Source organism: Zalophus californianus, chromosome 4 (assembly GCF_009762305.2).
Source record: "Zalophus californianus isolate mZalCal1 chromosome 4, mZalCal1.pri.v2, whole genome shotgun sequence".
NCBI lineage: Eukaryota > Metazoa > Chordata > Mammalia > Carnivora > Otariidae > Zalophus > Zalophus californianus.
Window position 1 is genome coordinate 146,451,497 of NC_045598.1, and position 26,686 is coordinate 146,478,182.

General features: G+C 39.0%; 1 long non-coding RNA gene across 1 annotated transcript in view; it reads left to right on the top strand.

Moving 5' to 3' along the window:
- LOC113934970 overlaps positions 1–26,686 on the top strand; it is a 235,949-nt gene that overhangs the window by 179,561 nt on the left and 29,702 nt on the right. The gene's annotated exons all lie outside the window — the stretch shown is intronic.

Here is a 26,686-nt window from a genome sequence, read left to right on the forward strand (position 1 = left end):
ATTTTCCTTTTATCTATATTAAAATTATTTTTAAAGTAGTTAAGCATTTAAAATTTCATTCCAAATGTTTTGAGTAAAATTGACACTAGAGGAAGACGTGCGCTTTGTGCCTCCCAGGCACACTGCTGACAGACCCAAGGGTACAGATACCTGAATTCAGAAAGCATAGCCTCGCTGATTATTCTGTTCTAGGCTTGTGACATGTAATTCTACCCCAGCCCTCATCCTACTCGACAATTTTTTCACTCATTTAGTTGACTTTCTATCACAATATTCACAAATATCATTATGAACGTTTCTGCCCTTCAAACTCTGGTCTCACTTGTACCTTACTCACTGAAATCATTGTGACATCCCTCAACTTCCAACCCCAAATTTAACAAACCAACACTTATTCTCACCCTTCCCTTTTCTCTTCCGAGTCCCTGACCGCCCCCCCTCTGTCTCCAGTTTAACCTCTCTTGAGCCCTCGTGCCGCTTCCAATCTTGTGCTTCTATCCCCTTTCTTATGTTTTCTCAGTCTCTTCTCTGACTTGTATCTTTCCTTCTAAACCACAAGCATGTGCCCCTGTAACCTAAGTTTTTCCAAACACTGCCCACTATCCAAGCCCCATATCTTCCTGTTATTAGGTAGTGTTTCTAAGATTTCCAGGGAGATTTGAAGTGTGTAAAATGAATTGTGAAAAGGACTCACTGGCCACTGAGGGCATGCAACTTTCTCCCTAAGGTCAGTAATTGTCTTTCGATTTGTAAAATAAAAATAGCCTCCAAGTGTATAAGAACTATAAAGCAGCATCCTTACTTCTAAATATGACCAAAATTCCATCTGACTCAGTTGTTCCTATTAGGAGATTTTCAGATAACAGCAAATCTTCCCTGAGTCGTTCCTGAGAAAAAAGCTTTAAAGGGTTTTTCAATCCTTATTTTCTGAATTGCAAGAAGCAGCTCCTGGTCAAAACTGGAAGGCTGCCTGAATAGTGTTTTTAAACCAGGGACACTTGCCACAGAGAACAAAGTGGCATCTTGTTCTAAGTCATTTTCAATAAAGCCAGAAAGCATCTTCACATCTCCTTTTTCTGAGTATATTCTTTGGTAAGCTACTAGCCTTGCTGAGATGAGCCAGTGCCATGGGGCCCTGAAATCACCACAGCTAAGTGGAAAGTAGCTTCAAGGTGCTTTGGCAGAGATCCAAGCAGCAGCAGAAGTGGGTCATGAGCCTAAGAACCTCTCTCAAATATTCACCACACCAATCCACTCTCATTAGCCGCACTCTCTTGAGAGTGAAATTTGAAAAGGAAAGTAGCTGTATCCAAAGGTCTTTGTGAATTCTAATTGAAATAAGAGGTTTTGAATATAAATTTCTATAGGGAAGGTGCTGGGGAAAGAGCAGTAATGTTCTGTTTTACATGGAAAACACAAAAATGACTATGGTGAGTCTGCATATTGATCTGGCATTCTTTGATAACCTTTCATCTGTTTCACCTTTGTATAGGTCTACGTGGCCTTTTTCCAAGACCTACAGTTTCACACAGATACCAGAAATAAGCAGCTAGTGCAGACCTGGTGTACTGAAGAGAAAAAGATGAAATCTGCAAAAGGAATAAATTTGCATTTTGCAGCCTGACCCTCAGCGCCAAAAGATCAGCGGGGGGGGGGGGGGGGGGGGGGGGGGGGCGGGATATAGCCAAGGACACTCAGGAATTCTCCCTATTTCTTGTAAACAAAGCCAAACAAAACCAAGCTATATTATGCCAAATGAGCAAAGAGTATTAAAAAGCAAAGTTTGTGACCCACATTAACTAACACATTTCCTGGAAAGGGGCATCACATATTTTTTTAAGTTCTGTTACTGGGCTTCCAGCCTCATATTAGCAAAACTGAATGGAATGTTCTAAAAGAGTTATTGTTTTCTGAAAAGTGCTTGATAAAAAAAAGATGGTAACGTTTCAAATACATGGAGCCCATTCTATTTAAAAATCAAAATGTGAGTGCATTCGTTTCCTATGGCTGCTATCAACAACTCGGCACTTAACACACATTCATTTTCTTACAATTCTGGAGGTCAAAAGTCTGATATTGGGCTGATGTTAAGGTGTTGACAAGGCTGCACCCCTCTTGGAGACTCTGGGAAAAACCCTTGCCTCACCTTCTCCAGCTTCTAGAGCTGCATTCCCTGCCTTTCTTGGCTCATGTTCCCTTCCTCCACCTTCAAAGCCAACAGCATAGTATCTTCAAATCTCTCCGCTTCTGTCACATCATCTTTCGTCTGCCATCAAATCGCCCTAGTCCTCCTCTTATAAAGACGCTTGTAATTACATTTTGGGCCCACCCACGTAATCCAGGATAATCTCTCCATCTCAAAATCCTTGATTTAATCACAACTACAAAGTTCCTTTTGCCATACAAGGTAACATTCATAGATTAGGACATGGACACAATTGGCCATTAATCAAACTGCTAGAATGAGTGTCAACACAGTTGACTTAAATATTATAATGTAAAGAAAGCCGAAACAGCGTGCTGGCTAGATCCATACACTCCTGGGATGCTAACTAAGACCCATCTTATCATTGTCCTTTGTGTGAGCCTAGAGCTATTGAAGTTCCTGCATAAAACAAATTCAGACCGAAAGAGCTGTGATTCCAGATCCCCAGTTTTGCAAAAGGGCAAGACAACTAGGTCACCCTGGAGACAAAACCAATCATCCCAAGATGTTGCACAGAAATCAGAAGGCATACTTTTTGCTGATTCCAAGTGGACATAATTATCTGCCCTTTCCTAAAAGCCCTTGTGTCCAGATCAAACCTACAATCCACAGCAGTATGGAGAGACAGAATAAGCGACATTAACGAAATGACAAGGATGGCTGGAAAGGGAGGCAGGAAATGCTCTGGAAAGCTGTAAATAGCTTTTATTCCTGAAGAATAAAAATGTATTAGGCAATATGGAATCTGGACATTTCCGAATTGGGTAATGACAATGATTGAGTTAGCATAATGAATAGCGACGATTCTTCCCTGGAAGGTCTGGATGGGAATACTTTATTTTTTTTAAGATTTTATTTATTTATTTGACAAAAGAGAGAGTGCAAGAGCACAAGAAAGGGGAGCAGCAGAGGGAGAGGGAGAAGCAGGCTCCCCTCTGAGCAGGGATCCCGACACAGCTTGATCCCCGGACCTTGGGACCATGACCTGAGCCTAAGGCAGATGCTTAACCAACTGAGCCACCCAGGCACCCCTGGATAGGAGTACTTTAAATTCTGACAGACCTAAGTTTGAATTCCAGCTCTGCCACTCACCAGCCAAGGAGTTACCTTAGACAAAGCAATTAACTTTTCTGAGCCTCAGTTTCCTTACCTTAACGCGAGGTTAAATAAAATCTATTTTACAGGGTCATTATGAGGGTTACATGAGATTATATATGATCTGAGTGCCTGGAACTCAGGGCTGTTCATATAGCCCTAAATGCAGGTGCAGTGATAGCTGAGGGAGAGGTGGTATAAGAAAGACTCTGGGGCGCCTGGGTGGCTCAGTTGGTTAAGCCACTGCCTTCGGCTCAGGTCATGAGCCTGGAGTCCCAGGATCGAGTCCCGCATCGGGCTCCCTGCTCGGCAGGGAATCTGCTTCTCCCTCTGACCCTCTCCCCTCTCATGTGCTCTCTCTCTCTCTCATTCTTTCTCTCAAATAAATAAATAAAATCTTTAAAAAAAAAAAAGAAAGAAAGACTCTGGCACAGTTTATAGACATGAAGCTGTAGGCAGTGGCGAGAAACCTCCACTTCCACTGACAGATGCTGGGTTGTACTGGCGGATATGCCCTGTACATCACTGTGTATGGTACAGTGGTCATCTGGAGAGTTGCTAAGGTTCATATAATTCTTGAATCCCATGCTATCCTCCTGGCACAAATGCTCTATGACACGAGTACCAAGGCTCTGTATGTCTGGAATTCTTTTGTCTCTGGCTTAACGGGCTTTGGTGCAAGGATGAAAACTACAGTTTGTATCACCAGACCAAAGACCTGACTGATACTCAGGGTGGACTCATTGACTCACTTGATTTTGACATCAAGATGCCTGCTACCACAGTCACCACTGAACTCCCCTGCTTAGGCTTTGGCCAACATTACCCCTCCTCTTTGACTACTTGTTTCTTGTTTCCTCCTTGAGACTTCAGTCTTGCACTATGTCTACTCATTTCAACATTAACACAAAAAAGATGAACCTTAAACAGATACCATGAGCCAATCACATATAGTAATACTATTGGTGAACTGACCAAACACCATATGGGAAAAATCTGAGGTCTTTCACGCTTTTGACTAGTGCTTGCCCAAGAGTTTTCCTGGATCCCAAAGGCATGATTCCCTCCTCCATTTTTTTTCCCCTGAATTAATAGCTGTCCAGCATTCAAGATTCTCCAGCTAATGATTCTGATTTCTCAGGAATTATCACAAATCATGACTAATTTCTTGAGGGCATATACTACTGTTTATTTGTTTAAACATTGAAATGGCTTTTTCTTTCACTTCTGAAAGGCTTTAAACTACTTATTAATTAAATCAAGATGAGGCAAATAAGGATACAAGAGAAAACATCTAAAAGAAGCAACCAGAGTAGTGTTTTTAGGTACACAAGTTCAGCTTTTGGACTATATACTTGGGTTATAGTTTTTGGGCAATGTACTTGGTTGCTGGGTGCTGGAGTAAAAAGAGAAGCACCTTAAGATACACTTTTAAGAAGGAAAGCATAAATATTAGCATACTAAGACAAAACTTTTCTTGCAACTAAACTCACATGGGAATTTATGATAATGATCTTTATCAAAGCATTTTGGTATCTTTAATAATAGCTTTATAAACAATAAAGGATTATTTATTTAAACAGACATTTTTCATATCAATCTGAAGGCAGAAAGAAATGTATTTAATCTTAAATCAATGAAGATCTTCCTGTGAAAGACCATGTATTAGTTTGCTAAAGCTGCCATAACAAAGTATCACAAACTAGGTTATTCAAACAACAGAAATTTATTGTCAGAAGTCTGAGATCAAAGTGTTGGCAGATTGATTACTTCTGAAGGCTCTGAGGGATAATCTGCTCCGGCTTCTCTCCTAGCTTCTGGTGATTTGCTGGCAATGTGGCATTTCTTGGTTTATAGATGCATTACCTCCATCTCTGCCTTTATGTTCACATGGTGCTCTCCCTGTATACATATTTCTGTGCCCAGTTTCCCCTTTTTGTAAAAACACCCATCACATTGGATTCAGAGCCCACCTTACTACAACAAAACCTCATCTTAACAAATTACATTTGCAGTAACTCTATTCCCAAATAAGGTCACATTCGAAGGTTATTAGAGATTAGAATTTCAACATATGAATTTGTGAGGGACACAACTCAACCCACAATAGACCAAGATGATATGGGATAAATATTTTAGTTACAAATGAGCTGCCCCAATACAAATTCAGACCTGGGGCATTTCACTGAATGGACTGTAGCTTTATCCAATGTTTTACTGAAGCTTTTGTCAAGTCCTGAGTTGTACGTAATTCCTGACCAAGCTCTCTATCATCCACTTATTTGCAGAAAAACTTTGCTGTTGATAACCTAATGAATGAGATTCTAAGTATGAGGAACACTCTAAAGTCTTTTCCCAATAGTGATGATTTTGTGGCTTATAACATGATATAACATACTCTTTCCATTAAAGCTGTAACTCAAAACCCCAAGATCATTTTCAAGCATCTCTAACCTACTGAATCTTACCAGGTGACCTAAAAATATTTGTCACTAGGGTGAGTAAGAGTAGGCAGTCACCACCACTAATAGGAAAAGTAACTCCATGCTATGACCTCCTGATGTTATCTTCATATGAAGGCAGGATTATTATTGTGGGGGAAGACAGACAGCTAGTCCTTCCAGGGATTCTAGGAAGACCACATATTCCTTCTCTGAATGTGAGAAGATTTAAAAAAAAAGAAAAGGAATGTCTGAATCGCAGAAGCGACACTTCTAAAACTAGAATATAGGTAACCAGGTAATAAATAATCAATATCAAGGTAATAAAAAATCAGATAAGGGGTAGGTAGAAAGACAAGCAAACAAAAAGCCGTCATGATGAAGTCTTCAGGGTCCTGCGAAGCACAACAGAGTGGTGATTACACACAGCGTTGTTGCCAGGCTCGAACATTATTTTCACACTGCTGCCATCATGTCAACATAGTGTTCTAATTTTCTTGTTAAAAAAGATACATCTTTTGAAGGATGTGTTCAGGGGAAGCCAAATAGTCCCTCTGCTTCTCTGTAGCTATATGCCTGGCTAAACATCAAGTTCTAAATTAAAATACACCTGGACTGAATGGCTGTTTACTAGTTTTGTGACCTTGCACAACTATAGGCTTCTTAGCTGAAAAATGGGTGTAAATAACTGTTTTCTATCCCCGTAGATTTTTAGCATGGTTCCTGCTACATAGTAAGTGCCAATATATTTTAGGAATAATTATTTTGAGTAACCTCCTCTTTTCTAAAGTAAGGACAATCTTGTAATTCAATGCTAATTGATATAGAGGCTGCTTGCCATGTTTTATTGGTGGAGAAATAAACGGGGTGTGTGTTCATATCAAAAGTAATGTTTAACTAAAGCCTCTTATGGTACATTTCTAACATCACTCACACTCAAGCACCCCACAGCATTCTTGCTAACATAAAAATCCCAGGCAAAAAGTAATGCTAAGAAACCAAAAGCTTAGAGGATTCTCTATTGGTAACATGGGAATACACCATTCTGACTCATTATGGTAATATCTTGCTCTTTAACCATGTAAACAGTACACAACTCATAGAAATAAGAAAAAATTACACAGATGCTACAATATTACATAAGAAGACTTGTGGATATATCATATATTTCCACATAGGAAGTTTAGTACATTAAGACAATATCTTCCTTGAGGTGCTAGAGATGTAATGCCCTGAAAATGTATCCCCATTTTATAAGAAGTTCAGATATAAGCTTGAAACAAAGATGGCTTTGGTTAGGAGACTTGCTGCATGGGGTTCCTTTATTTAAAAGAAAACGTTTCAATGTGACATTCATTCCTTGTCTTTACTGCAGTTGCTGGTCTAGACAGAGGTTTTTCTTTTTTTTAAATTTTTTTATTGTTATGTTAATCACCATACATTACATCATTAGTTCTTGATGTAGTGTTCCATGATTCATTGTTTGTGCATAACACCCAGTGCTCCACGCAGAATTTGCCCTCTTTAATACCCATCACCAGGCTAACCCATCCCCCCACACCCCTCCCCTCTAGAACCCTCAGTTTGTTTTTCAGAGTCCATCGTCTCTCATGGTTCGTCTCCCCCTCTGACTTACTCCCCTTCATTCTTCCCCTCCTGCTATCTTCTTCTTTTTCTTTTTTCTTAACGTATGTTGCATTATTTGTTTCAGAGGTACAGATCTGTGATTCAACAGTCTTGCACAATTCACAGCGCTCACCATAGCACATAGCCTCCCCAATGTCTATCACCCAGCCACCCCATCCCTCCCACCCCCTGCCACTCCAGCAACCCTCAGTTTGTTTCCTGAGATTAAGAAATTCTCATATCAGTGAGGTCATATGATACATTAGACAGAGGTTTTTCATCCAGCCATAATTTGGATCGACAGCCGGCTGTGTCAAACCCTGGCATGCAGTCTGAAAAAAGGTGATGAACATGGTGTATGGTATTTTAACTTTTCCTTATTTAAGTAGAACTTTCTGAGAGTTTCACAGAAAGGGTATTTTTTTTTATTACACCTTGATTACTAATTTTTAGGTCATATGCTGTCTTCATTCACAGTTCAAATTATTGAAGCTTGACAGGAGCCAGCACAAAACAGAACTCTAAAGGTCATCCTCATGAGGTCTTCTTTGATCATGTATGCTATTCCTCAACTTGAAATATTTGATACACTTTTTTTCTCATACCTACTATCCAGCAATTTGGTGTGTAGAGATGGCTTAGAAGAAATGAGTTAGCTCTGTGGATCTGGTGAAGAATTTGGGGAAAGAAGTGATAAGACAAGAGTGGGGCAGAATAAGAGTGGAAAAGAACAGAGGAGATGAGTGCTTTAGAAGGAAGGATCATACCAAGATCCTGGATATTTTTGGAAAGTTTCAATATAAAATTAACTAAATAAATGCGTACAGGAAAAGAGAGGACTGTCCTACTCAGAAGATTTTAATTTTAAGAATTTGGAAGAAAAGATTGACCTAATTTTTTTTTAAGTATGTTCCCTAGCCATCAATAGGACATCCATTAGAGATTCTTGGGAGAAAAAAAAGTACCAACTATTTTAGATACACTTAATCCATTATTATCTACCCTCTTTTATCCTCGCCTCTCTCCACCAGAAAAGAGGGTATTTGGGACAGGAAAGATAATATTCAACAAGACCTACAGCCTCACAATTTTTTAAAAATGATTGTTATGAAAAGTTCAGAAATGCTTTTTAAAATATTCTAGATTCTAAGATTCACAAAAGTGTCAAATCTTTATGAACATCAAATAGTCATACCAATGGCAGGGTAGATAGCTCATTGAATGTAGGAGAAACTGAACATTCTCTTTTGGAATTATGTTGCAATTGATTATAATATAGGACACAAAATGGTTTAGCATAATGTCAATGGATATCAAAAATAAACCAAATACGTTGGAGGAATTTAATGAAATCTTCCACTGGCCATGGCAGAAAGGCCATATTCCGACGTGCAGGTGGAGCACGTTGGTGTCCGTGAACCACGTTAACGTCAGACGGTGGCGCTCACCCATGAAACCAAGGATTCAAAATAAGATGGTCAGGATATTTCATCTCATTTAACAACATGCTGGATCCTTTGGGAGGCAGCAGAGTGGATTGCGGGGCACTTTGGCAGAAGCCTCAGGGGACCTGCATCTAAACCCTGACCTTATCACTTAAGAGTGATATGAATTTGGACAGCTCGTTTACCCTCATTACATCTCAGTTTCTTCATTGGGAAAGTAAGGATAACACTAGAGCCTCATTTTCCATCTCACAGGTTTTTATGAGGATGAAATGACCTCTAATATATAAAAGAATAATGTAAACCATAAAGCTCTGTAAAATTGTAATGGTTACTACTGCTACAGGAAATATTTGTTACAATTCAGTTATACAAGGGCTTGATGTTTTTTATCCTTCAATTAATCCCATTGCTACATATAAAACATATGTGGTAAATTAATTTTTAAAAATTCTACCTCAACAAAGTGCTGAATCATCACAAACATTTCAAACCAATGCCTCCTAATACAATCATTCATAACCATTTCTTCAGAACTTTAAATTGAGTGCTGCCATCCCTTTGAGAATGCATGCCAACATCCTAATTTATTTCCAATTAGTAGTTAATTTGCTTTAAAATGTAAGTTACCAACACTACCTAGTCCTGAGAGTTCCAGACTATTGGGAACCCACCTCTTTCCCTTTTGTGAAGCATTAATAGGTCACATAAAACCACAGCCTACTCAGAGCAAACTTTCAGAGGGACACACAAGGCTGCCCAAACCTTAGCATCCTTCTGTGGCAGCTCAGCCCACTGCTCATTTCCTCATCAACAGGGAACTGAAATCATCTGCTTAGAAATAATTGTTAGATGAGACAGATAGTATAAATAATAATAGCTTTCCTATGTGACAACTATATCCAAGTAATAAAATGAGTTCTAAAAAAAGTTCTCACCGGCAACCCCAATTATCATATATAGCAACGATGACACTTCAAAACAGTGGTCCAGTTGTCCAAATGGCCTTTATTTGGACAAATGGACCATCTGAGGAAAAAACAAGTAGATCCCTGCTCCAGTCATTTAGAAAAATAAATTTCATATGGATTAAATGTCTATATAGCTATGTATATATATATAAAACTATACCACAACAAAAATATAGGTGAGCACTTTTATAATCTTGAAGAGAAAATGGCTTCTCCAAGTGGGACCCAGAACTCAGAAGCCACATAGGAAATGTTTGGTGATTTGTGGGTTTGAATACATAAAAAATTAAAATTTCCATGCAGTGAAAAGACAGCCCACAGGTAAACTACATGAACTGTAGCCAAAAGCAAACAGTATGGGAGAAAATATTAAGCTCCTACAAATCAATAACAAAACAACCCAGTAAGCAAAAGACCAAAAGCAATGAGCAGACAATTTATTGATGAATACAGTGGCCAACTAACATAGGGAAAGATGCTCAACCTCACCCCGCCAAAAAAATCAAAAACAACAACAAAAAAATCAAATACATTTTTAATCTGAGAAAAATATTTATGATTATATCTGGTATTTTAATATGATAAGGGACCTAGCATTCTAACATAATATACCTTTTTGCAATACTATTTGGAGTCATCTATTAAAATTTCAAATGCCATGCCTTTTGACCCACCAGGTAACATCACATCATAAAATTTATGTTAGCACAAGAGAACAAAGATACATCTGTGAGAATATCCATTTATTGACCATTGTAATGGGAAAAAGGGGAAATAATATAAATTTATCTTAAGAGGAGATGAATAGGCAATTTGATGATGTAATCTTAACAATGAAAAACTCTGAACCTGAAGAAGAAGATGATGAAGGAAAAGATGCAAGAGAAGAGCATCTACATACGCTAACACAGGATAGCCACTCAAACGATTGCTAACTTCAAAAAGCAATTTCCAGAATAATAGATGTAACATGTTTCTGGAGACATACATCTTATTGTTAGCCATGCACGTCTTTAGGAAATGATATTAGAGGGCAGAAGGATTTTCACTTTTTTAACTGCATATCAGAGACTACACACTAGTGACTTACCAGCCTAGATTTAACCAGCAGAGGTATTTTATACACACACACACAAACAGAGAGAGAGAGAGAGAGACTGAAAACCAATGTTTTAAAAATCAAAAGAATTTCTTGGAAAACCTGGATTTCCTGATCTCTTTTTTTAAAAAATGAGAAGAGGGGCGCCTGAGTTGCTCGTCATTGAGCGCCTGCCTTCAGCTCAGGTCATGATCCCAGGGTCCTGGGATGGAGCCCCACATCAGGCTCCTTGCTCAGTGGGGAGCCTGCTTCTCCCCCTCCCTCTGCCTGCCGCTCCCCCTGCCTGTGCTCTCTCTCTCTCTGTCAAATAAACAAATAAAATCTTTTAAAAAATAATAAATGATAAATAAATAAATACATACATACATACATACATACATACATACATACATAAAAAGATTTAGAACCCCAGGCCCTGTATTCCTGCTTGGCAACTACTGGCTAGAGCTGAGAAATGCTGCCCCTTTTAAAAGGTATGTGCCCTCTCTCAGTGTCAAACGTGACCCATGATGTTACCTGCCACCTTTCCAGGGCTGTTGGAATCTGTTTCCTTATTCCATTTCCATATGCTCTTGGATTCTGTGAATTCGTTATAAGTAAGCATTCCTTTTATAAATAAAAAATAAAGACTACAAGTAATGATGGCATACTCTGTAAATGTGGAATGAAGTACACAAGAATCACAACAATAACATATCAAGAGCATTGCAGTACAGTTGCATTTCCAGGAGTTATAAATCCAGCATTTCCAATTAGCTGCAACAAAGTCGAGTTGAGCTAACCCAGAAACATCCTAAGTAGTGAAACCAGATATTCACAGGTGCAGGGCTAAAGTCCCATGCACTTTTTGCAATGTACAGCTCTAGGCCTATCATTGAGAGCCTCTTGATTCTACATTCATGAAATCCTTCTATGTGCAAAGCAAAATGATAGAGGCCACACAGGAGACAGAAAAGGAGTAAAACACCATTTCTTTTCTTTCTAAGTCACTGTCAAGTTTATTAACATCTAGCTGGTTGCCCTACGTTGAAATGTTTTTTCATAGTATTCCTCACAGAACTTATTTATACTCTATTATTACACTCGCTCATTTTACCTCCCCACTTACAGTACTATAACAGAGATTCATTACTATTTCAATAACCTTTTTACTGTTTTTCCATCTTTCCTGGGCAATCAATTCTGCATTCCATTATGACATTGATCTCTAAAGCTCTAATACTGACAGGTCCCCTTTATTACTTCAATTAATGCTTTTATTGTTTTTAAAAGTAATCTTACCTCAAGTAATTACTGTAATTAATTTTAATAAATTCCTCACTTTAGAAAATCAAAGCATGCCACAAATTGACCCCAAAATGTCTTTTCAGCCTTGACTTGCATGTACTATTTTTTCCTTTAAATTTTTATCCTTATGTTAATCACCCTACATTACATCATTAGTTTTTGATATAGTGTTCCATGATTCATTGTTTGTGCATAACACTCAGTGCTCCACGCAGAACGTGCCCTCTTTAATACCCATCACCAGGCTAACCCATCCCCCCACACCCCTCCCCTCTAGAACCCTCAGTTTGTTTTTCAGTGTCCATCGTCTCTCATGGTTCGTCCCCCCTCTGATTTACTCCCCTTCATTCTTCCCCTCCTGCTACCTTTTTTTTTTCTTAACATATATTGCATTATTTGCTTCAGAGGTACAGATCTGTGATTCAACAGTCTTGCACAATTCACAGCACTCACCATAGCACATACCCTCCCCAATGTCTATCACCCAGCCACCCCATCCCTCCCACCCCCCACCACTCCAACAACCCTCAGTTTGTTTCCTGAGATTAAGAATTCCTCATATCAGTGAGGTCATATGATACATGTCTTTCTCTGATTGACTTATTTCGCTCAGCATAACACCCTCCAGTTCCATCCACGTCATTGCAAATGGCAAGATCTCATTCCTTTTGATGGCTGCATAATATTCCAGTGTGTATATATACCACTTCTTCTTTATCCATTCATCTGTCAATGGACATCTTGGCTCTTTCCATGGTTTAGCTATTGTGGACATTGCTGCTATAAACATTGGGTTGCACGTACCCCTTCTGATCACTACATTTGTATCTTTGTGGTAAATACCCAGTAGTGCAATCACTGGATTATACGGTAGCTCTATTTTCAACTTTTTGAGGAAACTCCACACTGTTTTCCAGAGTGCTTGCACCAGTTTGCATTCCCACCAACAGTGTAGGAGGATTCCCCTTTCTCCGCATCCCTGCCAACATCTGTCGTTTCCTAACTTGTTAATTTTAGCCATTCTCACTGGTGTGAAGTGGTATCTCATTGAGGTTTTGATTTGGATTTCCCTGATGCCGAGCGATGTTGAGCACTTTTTCATGTGTCTGTTGGCCATCTGGATGTCTTCTTTGGAAAAATGTCAGTTCATGTCTTCTGCCCATTTCTTGATTGGATTATTTGTTCTTTGGGTGTTGAGTTTGATAAGTTCTTTATAGATTTTGGATACTAGCCCTTTATCTGATATGTCATTTGCAAATATTTTGTCCCATTCTGTCGGTTGTCTTTTGGTTTTGTAGACTGTTTCTTTTACTGTGCAAAAGCTTTTTATCTTGAAGAAATCCCAATGGTTCATTTTTGCCCTTGCTTCCCTTGCCTTTGGTGATGTTTCTAGGAAGAAGTTGCTGCGGCTGAGGTCGAAGAGGTTGCTGCCTGTGTTCTCCTCTAGGATTTTGATGAATTCCTGTCTCACATTTAGGTCTTTCATCCACTTGGAGTCTATTTTTATGTGTGGTGTAAGGAAATGGTCCAGTCTCATGTTTCTGCATGTGGCTGTCCAATTTTCCCAACACCATTTGTTGAAGAGACTGTCTTTTTTCCATTGGACATTCTTTCCTGCTTTGTTGAAGATTAGTTGACCATAGAGTTGAGGGTCCATTTTTGGACTCTCTATTCTGTTCCATTGATCTATGTGTCTGTTTTTGTGCCAGTACAATACTGTCTTGATGATGACAGCTTTGTAATAGAGCTGGAAGTCTGGAATTGTGATGTTGCCAGCTTTGCTTTTCTTTTTCAACATTCCTCTGGCTATTCGGGGTCTCTTCTGGTTCCATACAAATTTTAGGATTATTTGTTCCATTTCTTTGAAAAAATTGGATGGTATTTTGATGGGGATTGCATTGAATGTGTAGATTGCTCTAGGTAGCATTGACATCTTCACAATGTTTGTTCTTCCAATCCATGAGCATGGAACGTTTTTCCATTTCTTTGTGTCTTCCTCAATTTCTTTCTAGAGTATTTTATAGTTTTCTGAGTACAGAGCCTTTGCCTCTTTGGTTAGATTTATTCCTAGGTATCTTATGGTTTTGGGTGCAATTGTAAATGGGATCGACTCCTTAATTTCTCTCTCTTCTGTCTTACTGTTGGTGTATAGGAATGCCACTGATTTCTGCACATTGATTTTATATCCTGCCACTTTACTGAATTCTTGTATGAGTTCTAGCAGTTTTGGGGTGGAGTCTTTTGGGTTTTTCACATAAAGTATCAAATCATCTGCAAAGAGTGAGAGTTTTACTTCCTTTTTGCCGATTTGGATGCCTTTGATTTCTTTTTGTTGTCTGATTGCTGTGGCTAGGACTTCTAATACTATGTTGAATAGCAGTGGTGATAGTGGACATCCTTTCTGCATTCCTGACCTTAGGGGGAAGCTCTCAGCTTTTCCCCATTGAGAATGATATTCGCTGTAGGTTTTTAATAGATGGCTTTTATGATATTGAGGTATGTACCCTCTATCCCTCTACTCTGAAGAGTTTTGATCAAGAAAGGATGCTGTACTTTGTCAAATGCTTTTTCTGCATCTATTGAGAGGATCATATGATTCTTGTTCTCTCTTTTGTTAATATATTGTATAACGTTGATTGATTTGTGAATGTTGAACCAACCTAGCAGCCCAGGAATAAATCCCACTTGGTCCTGGTGAATAATCCTTTTAATGTACTGTTGGATCCTATTGGCTAGTATTTTGGTGAGAATTTTTGCATCCATGTTCATCAAGGATATTGGTCTGTAATTCTCCTTTTTGATGGGGCCTTTGTCTGGTTTTGGGATCAAGGTAATGGCGGCCTCATAAAATGAGTTTGGAAGTTTTCCTTCCATTTCTATTTTTTGGAACAGTTTCAGGAGAATAGGTATTAATTCTTCTTTAAATGTTTGGTAGAATTCCCCTGGGAAGCCATCTGGCCCTGGGCTTTTGTTCCTTGGGAGATTTTTGATGACTGCTTCAATTTCCTTAGTGGTTATAGGTCTGTTCAGGTTTTCTATTTCTTCCTGGTTCAATTTTGGTAGTTGATACATCTCTAGGAATGCATCCATTTCTTCCAGGTTATCTAATTTGCTGGCATAGAGTTGCTCATAATATGTTCTTATAATTGTTTGTATTTCTTTGGTGTTGGTTGTGATCTCTCCTCTTTCATTCATGATTTTGTTGATTTGGGTCATTTCTCTTTTCTTTTTGATCAGTCTGGCCAGGGGTTTATCAATCTTGTTAATTCTTTCAAAGAACCAGCTCCTCGTTTCGTTGATCTGTTCTACTGTTCTTCTGGTTTCTATTTCATTGATTTCTGCTCTGATCTTTATTATTTCTCTTCTCCTGCTGGGTTTAGGCTTTATTTGCTGTTTTTTCTCTAGCTCCTTTAGGTGTAGGGTTAGGTTGTATATTTGAGACCTTTCTTGTTTCTTGAGAAAGGCTTGTATTGCTATATACTTTCCTCTTAGGACTGCCTTTGCTGCATCCCAAAGATTTTGAACAGTTGTGTTTTCATTTTCATTGGTTTCCATGAATTTTTTTAATTCTTCTTTAATTTCCTGGTTGACCCATTCATTCTTTAGTAGGATGCTCTTTAGCCTCCATGTATTTGAGTTCTTTCCGACTTTCCTCTTGTGATTGAGTTCTAGTTTCAAAGCACTGTGGTCTGAAAATATGCAGGGAATGATCCCAGTCTTTTGGTACCGGTTGAGACCTGATTTGTGACCTAGGATGTGATCAATTCTGGAGAATGTTCCATGGGCACTAGAGAAGAATGTGTATTCTGTTGCTTTGGGATGGAATGTTCTGAATATGTCTTGTGAAGTCCATTTGGTCCAGTGTGTCATTTAAAGTCTTTATTTCCTTGTTGATATTTTGCTTAGATGATCTGTCCATTTCAGTGAGGGGGGTGTTAAAGTCCCCCACTGTTATTGTATTGTTGTCAGTGTGTTTCTTTGCTTTTGTTATTAATTGGCTTATATAATTGGCTGCTCCCATGTTAGAGGCATAGATATTTACAATTGTTAGATCTTCTTGTTGGATAGACCCTTCAAGTAGGATATAGTGTCCTTCCTCACCCCTATTACAATCTTTGTTTTAAAATCTAATTTGTCTCATATAAGGATTGCCACCTCAGCTTTCTTTTGTTGTCCATTAGCATGGTAAATGGTTTTCCACCCCCTCACTTTCAATGTGGGGGTGTCTTTGGGTCTAAAATGAGTCTCTTGCAGACAGCATATCAATGGGTCTTGTTTTTTAATCCAGTCTGATAGCCTGTGTCTTTTGATTGGGGCATTGAGCCCATTTACATTCAGGGTAACTATTGAAAGATATGAATTTCGTGCCATTGTATATCCTGTAAGGTGGCTGTTACTGTATATTGCCTGTGTTCCTTTCTGGTCTATGCTGCTTTTAGGCTCTCTCTTTGCTTAGAGGACCCCTTTCAATATTTCTTGGAGGGCTGGTTTCATGTTTACAAATTCCTTTAGTTTTTGTTTGTCCTGGAAACTTTTTATCTCTCCTTCTATTTTCAGTGACAGCCTAGATGGATATAGTATTCTTGGCTGCATATTTTTCTCGTTTAGTGCTCTTAAGATATCATGCCAGTCCTTTCTGGCCTGCCAGGTCTCTGTGGATAGGTCTGTTGCCAGTCTAATGTTTCTACCATTATAGGTTACATATCTCTTCTCCCGAGCTGCTTTCAAGATTTTCTCTTTGTCTCTGAGACTCATAAGTCTTACTATTAGATGTCAGGGTGTTGACCTATTTTTATTGATTTTGAGAGGGGTTCTCTGTGCCTCCTGGATTTTGATGCCTGTTTCCTTCCCCACATTAGGGAAGTTCTCTGCTATAATTTGCTCCAATATACCTTCTGCCCCTCTCTCTCTCTTCTTCTTCTGGGATCCCAATTATTTTAATGTTGTTTTGTCTTATCGTATTGCTTATCTCTCAAATTCTGCCCTCGTGATCCAGTAGTTGTTTATCTCTCTTTTTCTCAGCTTCTTTATTTTCCATCATTTGGTCTTCTACATCGCTGATTCTCTCTTTGCCTCCTTTATCCTAGCATTTACTGCCCCCATTTTTGATTGCACCTCATTAATAGCCTTTTTGATTTCGACTTGGTTAGATTTTCGTTCTTTTATTTCTCCAGAAAGGGTTTCTCTAATAACTTCCATGCTTTTTTCAAGTCCAGCTAGTATCTTTAAAGCCATGATTCTGAACTCTAGGTCTGACATCGTACTAATGTCTGTATTGAGTAGGTCCCTGGCAGATGGTACTACCTCTTGTTTTTTTTATTGAGGTGATTTTTTTCGTCTTGTCATTTTGTGCAGAGGAGAATAGATGAATGAGAGAACACAATGCTAACAGGTTAGCAATGTCCCTAGAAAATATACTCTAAACAAATCAGAAAAGACCTGAAACCAGGGGAAAAGAAAGGGAAAGAAAGAGGAAAAAAAAAAAAGAAAAAGAGAAAGATAAAAACAAACAAAAACAGAACAAAACAAAAAAAACAGAATATGATCAAATATGATCAGACTAGTGCATAGATCAGTGCCACACACTAGATTTTGGGCGTATTTGGTCTGTTAGAAGAAAGTGCCTCCTAAAATTTTAAAGAAGGAAAGACTTATATATGTACAAAATAAGGGTTGATACAATGAAGGGATGGCATATGACTGTAAAGATAAAAATTATAAAAAATTTTTAAAAAGGAATTGATAAGGTGCTTGAAAAAAGAAAGAAGAGGATTAAAAAAGAAAGAAAGAAAGAAAGAAAGAAAGGAGAGAATGTGATCAGGCAGGAGACTAGAACAAAGCCATACACTAGAGATTTAGGGTATATTTTGATCTGTTAGAAGAAACTGTATCTCAAAATTTTAAAGAGAGAACAACTTATATATATATGCCAAAAATAAGGGTAACTACTACGAAGGGATAGAATATGACTCTAAAAATTAAAAAGTAAAAATTTTTTTTAAAAAGGGATTGATAAGATGTTGGTTGAAAAAGGGAAAAAGAAAAATTAAGAAAAAAACAGTTATAAAAATTAACTTTGAAAGACTAATGAATCATGGTAAAAAAGCCATGAATTCTATGTGCAGTATTCCCCTAGCGCTGGAGTTCTCCCGTTCTCCTTGATCGGTAAACTTGGTCTTGGCTTGCTGGCTGTTTTTGCTGATCTTCTGGGGGAGGGGACTGTTGCCGTGGTTCCCAAATGTCTTTGCCGGAGGCGGAATTACCCCGCCCTTGTCGGTCTGGGCTAAACCATCTGCTCAGGTTTGCTCTCAGGAGCTTTTGTTCCCTGCAAGCTTTCCGTACACCTTTGGGGGACGAGAGTGAAAATGGCGGCCTCCCAATCTCTGCCCGGAGGAGCCGAGAACTCGGGGCCCCGCTCCTCAGTGCGCCCCCAGAGAAAAGCAGTCACTCCGGTCTCCCTGGTCTCCGGCCGCACTCCGTGCTCACCCGGCCTGTGACCGAGCGTTTCTATCTCTGGCACCCGACCCCATGTGGAGTCTCCAAACCCAGCATTTCCCTGTGGTGCGCTCCCGTGCCGCTCCCCCCGGGGGAGGAAGGGGAGTCTCCCCGGATCTACCGCTTGTTGGGTCCCTGCTGGAGGAGCAGTGGCCCGACTGGGCCGCGGATCACAGTTTATGGCCACCCTGAGCTGAGAGCCCGCGCCTCGGCTCCGTCTCTGCAGCCGGCTTCCCCGCTCCGATACCTGGGAGCTCTGCCGCACTCAGGAACCCCCGGTCTTTCTGTGACCCCGAGGGTCCTGAGACCACACTGTCCCGCGAGGTTTCCACCCCCCGCTTAGCCACTGGAGCGACGTCCCGCAGCGGAGCCGACTTCTAAAAGTTTTGATTTTGTGCTCCGCGGCTCTATCACTTGCCAGAAGTGGCTGATGGAGGCCCCCTCCCCCGCCGTCTATCCTCCCGAATATTGCCTTGGATTCACTTCTCTGCACATCCTACCTTCCAGAAAGTGGTCACTTTTCTGTTCAGAGAGTTGTTGCTATTCTTTTCTTTGATCTCCTGTTGAGTTCGTAGGTGTTCAGAATGGTTTGATCCCTATTTAGCTGTATTCCTGAGACCAGAGGAAATCCAGGTCTCCTACTCCTCTACCATCTTGCTCCTTGCATGTACTATTTTTTTATGTCTTCTCTTTCTCAGTCAAAACCAAACTTCTGGCTGTTTTCTAAACAATGTAATTTCAGACCTTCTTGCATTTGCTTATTTCTTCTGCCAGGAACGCCAGCTCTACCTTCTAGTTGCGGGTCAAAACCCTAGGCAGCCTTTAACTCTTAGCTCAGAATGCCACCTCCTCTGGGAAGCCCTCCTCCACTCCAGTCAGAGACCTATTCCTATGATACGACTGTCACAGTTTGCTAGGATTCTGAATACAGAACACTGTCAACTGATTTGCATTGTGGTAATTTAGGCATATGTCTTTTCCCTCCTTCTAGATGTATGTTCCTTAAGAGCAAGGATTGTGGTCCACAAGCATGGAGCTTTGCATAGTGTTAAAGTCCAAAAAGCCCAGTTGGAAAGCAATGAGATGTGCAAACTGATGTTGGGCAGAAACAGAGCAGAAGGAACTGTGTTGGGGGAGATAACCCAGCAGACCTGGAAAGGCCGATTTCTAGGAATTCAGGTTGCATCGGGGTGCCTGCATGGTTATGAGAGTCTGTGGCATTGCAATTGTAATATGTAAGCCTGGTACTTCCTTGACATGGTGGCAAGAATGGAACCTCTTCACAGTAAAAACAGACATTCCAGCTGATGTCAACAAAGGATCTGGGACAAGCTGCTTTGGTGCAGCCTGTGCGTGGCTCGCTTCAAAATTCTAAAGGGGAGAATTGCTTAAGGGATAGTGTTCCTAGGAAAGTCAGGTAAGGCTTCCAGGACAGTGTCAGGCTGGCTGTTGGAGAACTCGTGAGAGCTTTCTGTCATTCAAAGTGCTGTTGGTGGTTTGGCAATGAATTATGTGGAAGTAATTAGCCTTGACTGTCATGAGTCCTCAAGAGGAAGTGACACCAAGCCTTGATAAAACTGAATAGTCGTCAGAACTTCTTATGGCTGTGACAGATATGTAGATCAGGTAGCTAAATTTCCAGTATGAAACTAGGTCAAACCCATCTACTGAGGCATGCAGTTTATTTCAATTAGGACGAGATTTCCAGAATAGGCCAGTACCTTATGGCATGTGGCAAAAAGTGGGTGCCTGCTTACCAAAGCTCAAGAGGGTATTTTAAAGCAAAAGGAAAAGTTCAGATAGGCATTGGTGGAAAAGTTTGGAGGATGAAAGGTTGGCAGCGGTAGAGTGAACAGAATGAAAGGCAGCCAGGAGTCATATTTATGACTCTTTTTCCACATGAGAATAGAAGCCTGACTTTGGATTGCTCTGAAATAAGTCAGAGCAATTGGAACACATGCCTCCAACAATCTACAGATTGAAAGGGACTCTGAGAATTTCCACCCTTCCCTAGCAAAGTAGGATCCTGTCCCTCCACTGAGCTGGAGCTGGACAAAGCCAGGACTAGGGTTACTTAGGGCACTTCCAAAAATCATCGAAGAGGAAAGAAATTCAATCTTTGCTTCCAGAGATAGGATTTCACTTGGCAGCTCAAGCAGCATCTGGGAGGTCATGAAGAAATGCCTGGAGCTGATGAGGATATCTAACAAAAGTTGTAGTTGATAGCAATGAATTATGAATCAGAAACAGCCAGCAAAAAGAAGCAGAAATATGGGAAGCTCTCAGGGCCATTTTCTTTTCTCTTTCTCCCTCTATCTCCCCTCTCCCTCTCCTCCTTCTTCATCTCTCTTTTTCTTTCTATCTCTGTCTCTGTCCCTCTGTCTTTGTCTCTGTCTCTCTCTCTCTGTCTCTCCTCCCCACAAGGTCCTCCCTAATGAGACACCCAAGAGCGTGCCCTCTCCTGCCCAATGGCTCCTTAAAGGGCCCACTGGATTCCTGACTGGAACTCCAGAACCACCAGTCTGAATCCACCATAGAGGTAAATAGCTCCTTATATCTCGGTAGCCTCTGAGTAAAGCATTACACAATTAATACTGAAGGAGACCTTGAATCACTGAGATAAATCATGTTTGCTTTTCCTGTAAATAGATAAATTAGTCATGTTTAAAGGCATACAAGTATATTTTTCACATTAGATTTGACTGTGTTTTTATAATTCCATTTTTGAAAGCTAACATATACACATGGTTCAAAATTTGCATTCCTGTCCCCAGCCACGAAGCAAACAATGATGATAATTTCTTGTATATGCTTCCAGAAATTATTTATGCACTCACAATGACATATGTAGGCATCTCATGTGCCTGCATAATTAATGTTAACACCTGTAATATATTATTAACACTAATAATACAGTACTGAAAATATGCAGGAAAATGCTAAACATTTTCATCATTCTAGTGCATAAATTATATTGTCATGTCAACCCCTAACTTCCCAAATCATATATAAACCACAGTAGAATGTTAACATATGTAGCAAACTATCATATAAAAATATAAATTGCTTAAAACATTGCTTCCTAATCATCAATTAATAGAACTATCAATAAACTTTTGCTTTGTATCGATGAATAGGGCATCCTCAGGCACCAACCTCAGGGAAGCAGCTGAGCTTTGTTAACACTTGTGAGCTCCCCAAAAAGTGTACATTTGATTCTTAATCTACCAATTGTGTCTGGACTATTATGTGAGGTTTTCCCAAGCATCATTTTGTTCAAAATGTTGTATTAAATTTAGTGAACATAAACAATTTTTTTCTCTGTTAAAAAATAGCTAAAAGGTGTTGAATTGAGATAGATACTTTTTAATAAGATGCCTAAAATCAGGATGTGTTCTATCAAAAAACAAAAACAACCACCATGAACTAGGGAGACTTTGCCTGCCTTTTTCTATCCTTCACAAATAGGTGTTCTATATATTCTATTTTTACACTATTATTTTCACTTATATTTATACATACAAAGTTTTAGATTAAAATAAAAAATGGCAAAAGGGATTAATATTAAAATATTAACAATAGTTGTCTCTGGGTAGTTGGATTAAAGGTGATTATGCTCTTTTTATCTAAATTTGCTAGATTCTCTACAGCTTGCATCAAGAAAAATAGATTTTTAAGAATATAATTTTTTTAAAAGATTTTATTTATTTATTTGACAGAGAGACACAGCAAGAAAGGGAACACAAGCAGGGGGAGTGGGAGAGGGAGAAGCAGGCTTCCCGCGGAGCAGGGAGCCTGATGCGGGGCTCGATCCCAGGACCCTGGGATCATGACCTGAGCCGAAGGCAGACACTTAACAACTCAGTTACCCAGATGCTCTGAATATAATATTTTTAAAAAAGAACTAGTTCAGGGTGCCTGGGTGGCTCAATTGGTTAAGCAACTGCCTTTGGGTCAGGTCATGATCCTGGAGTCCCTGGATCGAGTCCCTGGATCAAGTCCTGCATCGGGCTCCCTGCTCAGCAGGGAGTCTGCTTCTCTCTCTGACCCTCCCCCTTCTCATGTGCTCTTTCTCTCATTCTCTCTCTCAAATAAATAAATAAAATCTTTAAAAAAAATAAATAAAAATAAAAATAAAAGAACTAGTTCAATTATTTTTTTTAAATGATTATGTGACCTCACTCCTCAAATAAACCAGGTAAATAAGTCACTATATTTTTGAAAAGATAAACTTAATACATAAATCCAGTTCAGGCTGTTCTTAGTTTATGATTAGTAACAGATCATGTTCCTACATATACATGGTCTCCCAATCAATCATTTGTACTTTTAGTTGGAATATATTATTGATAATTACTGTGATAACTATAATAATGTGAGCTTCAGGGTGCTTACTTCATCATGTATTCAACCGTGAAAAGGCAAATAATATCCTGAAAAAATAATTTCACATTTTAACTTCTAGCCACTTAAAATAATTTTCCCTATTTATTAAAGATCTAAAAGAAAGCTTTGTACACTAAGAAACTGACAAATTAATTTGCTGTTCTTTTTAAGGCACAATCTTGAGAAGATATTAAAGTAAGCAATATCACTAGAGGCAACAAAAAATTACTGTAGAGATCAATCTTGAGAATGGGGCCTATTTGAGGACCATCTGTCTATTTTGCTTAAGTTAGCCTTGGGAGAGAGGGGGGTTGAGCAAATCTGCAGTTCAGATCCACAAAAGAAATATTCAGCACAATGAAAACTTAAGTAAAACACTTTCCAAATCAACTAATGGGCATATAACATAAATCTGAACTCATGATCCAGAAAAACAGCTGAGGAATGATTATAATACACCATCAATTACAGTTAAACAGTGACAAGGTCATATTTTAATTAGGACATAAACAAAACAGAATTTCAAATAATTCAGCAATGTTTTTGCCTTCATAATCAAATACAATTTTGCTGACAGTATAATTTCTAACATCCTTGCCCTAGAGTCAAGCGGATGTAAAGATAAAGAAAATGCATTTCTTGATTAAAAAAAAGATTAGGAACTGAGAAAGAAACACATACTTCTTTTTCCATATTAGGGAAAATTTGCATTAAAAGACTGATTATGGATCAAGGGTCAAATGGCATACTAAATCTAGTCTCATCTAAAATCAGTTTGATCTTTCTTTATGCTGCTACTACATTCTCTGGCCCCTGCTTAGCAGCATTTCCCAGCTGACCACTATCTGGATCAGCACATAAGTTTTTGCTGACACCACCCAGAAGACCAAGGTTAATTTCCTATAGACTGTAAGTGTATGAACAAAACCTAAAAATATCAGCAGATCAACCTGTCAGTCTAACAAGCTAAAGAAAGAAGAAAGGACAAGAAGAAGAAAAGAAAAAAAAAAGTGGGGAATAATTAAGTGACGAGATCAAAGATCTAATAAAGCACCCCCAAAGTACAAACTGGCAGATGAGGGAGTGTGTGCCGTGCCACTTATGGGCGAGAGAAACTTCTACATCGTGCAAGTGCGAAGGCTTCAGTCATGCCACATTATTTCTCCACCTAGACAATGGGTCCAGGGAAATGAGACCAGATAGTCCAATCTGCCAGAAATGTGAGGTGAGTCTCACAGATTTAGGGTTGGAAGATAGATATGAAACATGCAGTGTGATCAATGTTAAAGGCAAGGACAGTACAGGATACCACGAAACACATAGGAGAGGCAACCAATATTTTAGCTGAGACTGAAAGGATGGAAGAGGTTTGCCAGGCAAAGAGCAGGGAAGGGTGTTTCTGTCATAAAGAGGGAATGGATTCTACAAACGCCCAAAGGCAAGACAATTGTTAGAGAGGGGAATGCAGCACAGACTTGGAGGAGACTGGTGAAGAGCAGTGAGGTAGGGTAGGGTACCGTCAGGATGCTCGTAGATCTTGTAGGTCACATCCGGGACAGAGGGGGCCAGTGAAAGTATAAGAAAATGACTTGAAAACAAAATCATTTACCAACGACTGGCACTCTGTGTAATTTTGCTTTTAGACTATAGGAATTGAGACAATTTAGGCTAGAGAATAATTAAGAATTTTCCAGGGCCCCAAGGATGTCGTGATGGCTTTTAATTCTCATTATACTTTAATGTAAATGAAGCCAGTATCTCCTACAAATGGTCTTTTAACTTCATCACCTAGTATATTTCTTATGATTTAGTTCTTTCTTATGAAAATAATGTATCTTTAAAAAATGTTCTGGTTCTTTGGATTACAAAAAATAAATGCTTATTATATTTTAGAAATGCTAGAAGTTTAACTCTCAAATTCATGAGAATTCCTAATATTTTGTAATTTCAAAAGTTTTTTAAAACATGCTCTCCAGACTTTTTTTGATCACTTATTTAATCAATAAAACATTTTGAGCATGTGCTTCATATATACAAAAATATATAAAATAAAAATATATGGATATGCATAATATATAATATACATAATACATGATTTCAAATACAAATTGTATATTATATCTTATAAAATATATACATTATAAAGTATGTACAAAAATAGAAACTAAAAAGAATAAGCAAAAAAGAAAGAATAAAAGTAGAAATTCTAATAGAAGAAATAGAACCTTCCCAAGGGACGATCTTCTGGACCCACTCTGGAGACAACTGTTATAACCCACCCACATAAAATCTCCTAAGTGATTGCTGATATTTTTTTTATATAGACAATAAATTCTACAAATGGGACTATTTATTTCCTACTTGGATAGAGAGCATTCCTAATTCTTAGTTTACAGGCACACCTTCACAGAAAATTATTCATATGTTCTTACTATTTTGATTAAATAAAAATTCCAACCACAGGAGTCCCTGAGGTCACCATTTACTCTTGGATGAATTCAGCATGTTATGGTGACAAGGAATTTCAAACATGTACGGTTGTATGACCCTCTTGAAGCCTTATGTTTCCGACTGCAAGGAACAGAGAACAGATGGCTTTTAGTTTAAAAAAAAATTAAACTTAAGGACCTCAACAGAAGAAAAACAAAGAAGATTAAAGGGGGGGGAAAGGGGAGTAAATCATTTAAATGCAGTAATCCATCATTTAAGCCTTCCAGAGGCTTCCCAGTTTAAAGGCGTAACTCAGTATTACCTTTTCTGAAGTGAGGACCTGCATTTGAACATACCATTGAATATTCTAGCATGGTGGCCAGACCACTGGTTCTCAGGTTGGCCTGGTTTGATCCAGCCCTGCCACTTACTGTGTGAAGTTAGGCAAGTTATTTAACCTTTCTAAGCCTTTGTGTTTTTGTATCTATAAAATGAATATGCGCGGCACCTACCTTCTAGGATTACTGGGTGGATTAAATGAAATAATATATGCAAGGTGTGTAGCACAGTGCCTAGGCTGTAGGAAGCACCCAATAAATACCAGCATAATTATTCAAAGAAACAGAAGTATATGCCAAACATAGCATCACCTTTTCTAACAAAGAGCCGAGAGTTAACATAAAATGTAAACATGGGGTTTTGTTTTGTTTTGTATTTTTGCTATTGTTCCTGCAGAATTTTCATCTCTCTTGATTATCACAGTGTCCTTTCAAATGTCTGTCTGAATCATTGGTATTTTGTTTAGATTAAAAGCTAGAGATAGGAGGCTGGCAAATGTGCTCTGCAAAGCAGCAGTGGGAGTCCTGAGGGCCAAGGGTACAGATGAGATAAAGGTAATTAAATCACAAGGGTGGTGACTTCCAGCCTGCAGTCTTAGATTCTGCTAGGCAGAGAGCCTGAGGTTGGAGGGGCCTTGCTAGCGGAAGGGAAAATGGGGTAGAAATTTCAGTTCCCAAATACCGGAGCTAGAAGCTGTGAGATGGTTGTTGGCAGAGAAATGAGAAACAGTGTCAAGGAGAAAGAGTGCTGGAAAAGTACAACACAGACTTTCCCAAATCTAATATTTACTTGCGTTTCTGACTGCAGACCACACATGGCTCTAGGGTCTTCATAGGCTATCTTTATCGACCGATTTTACAGATGAA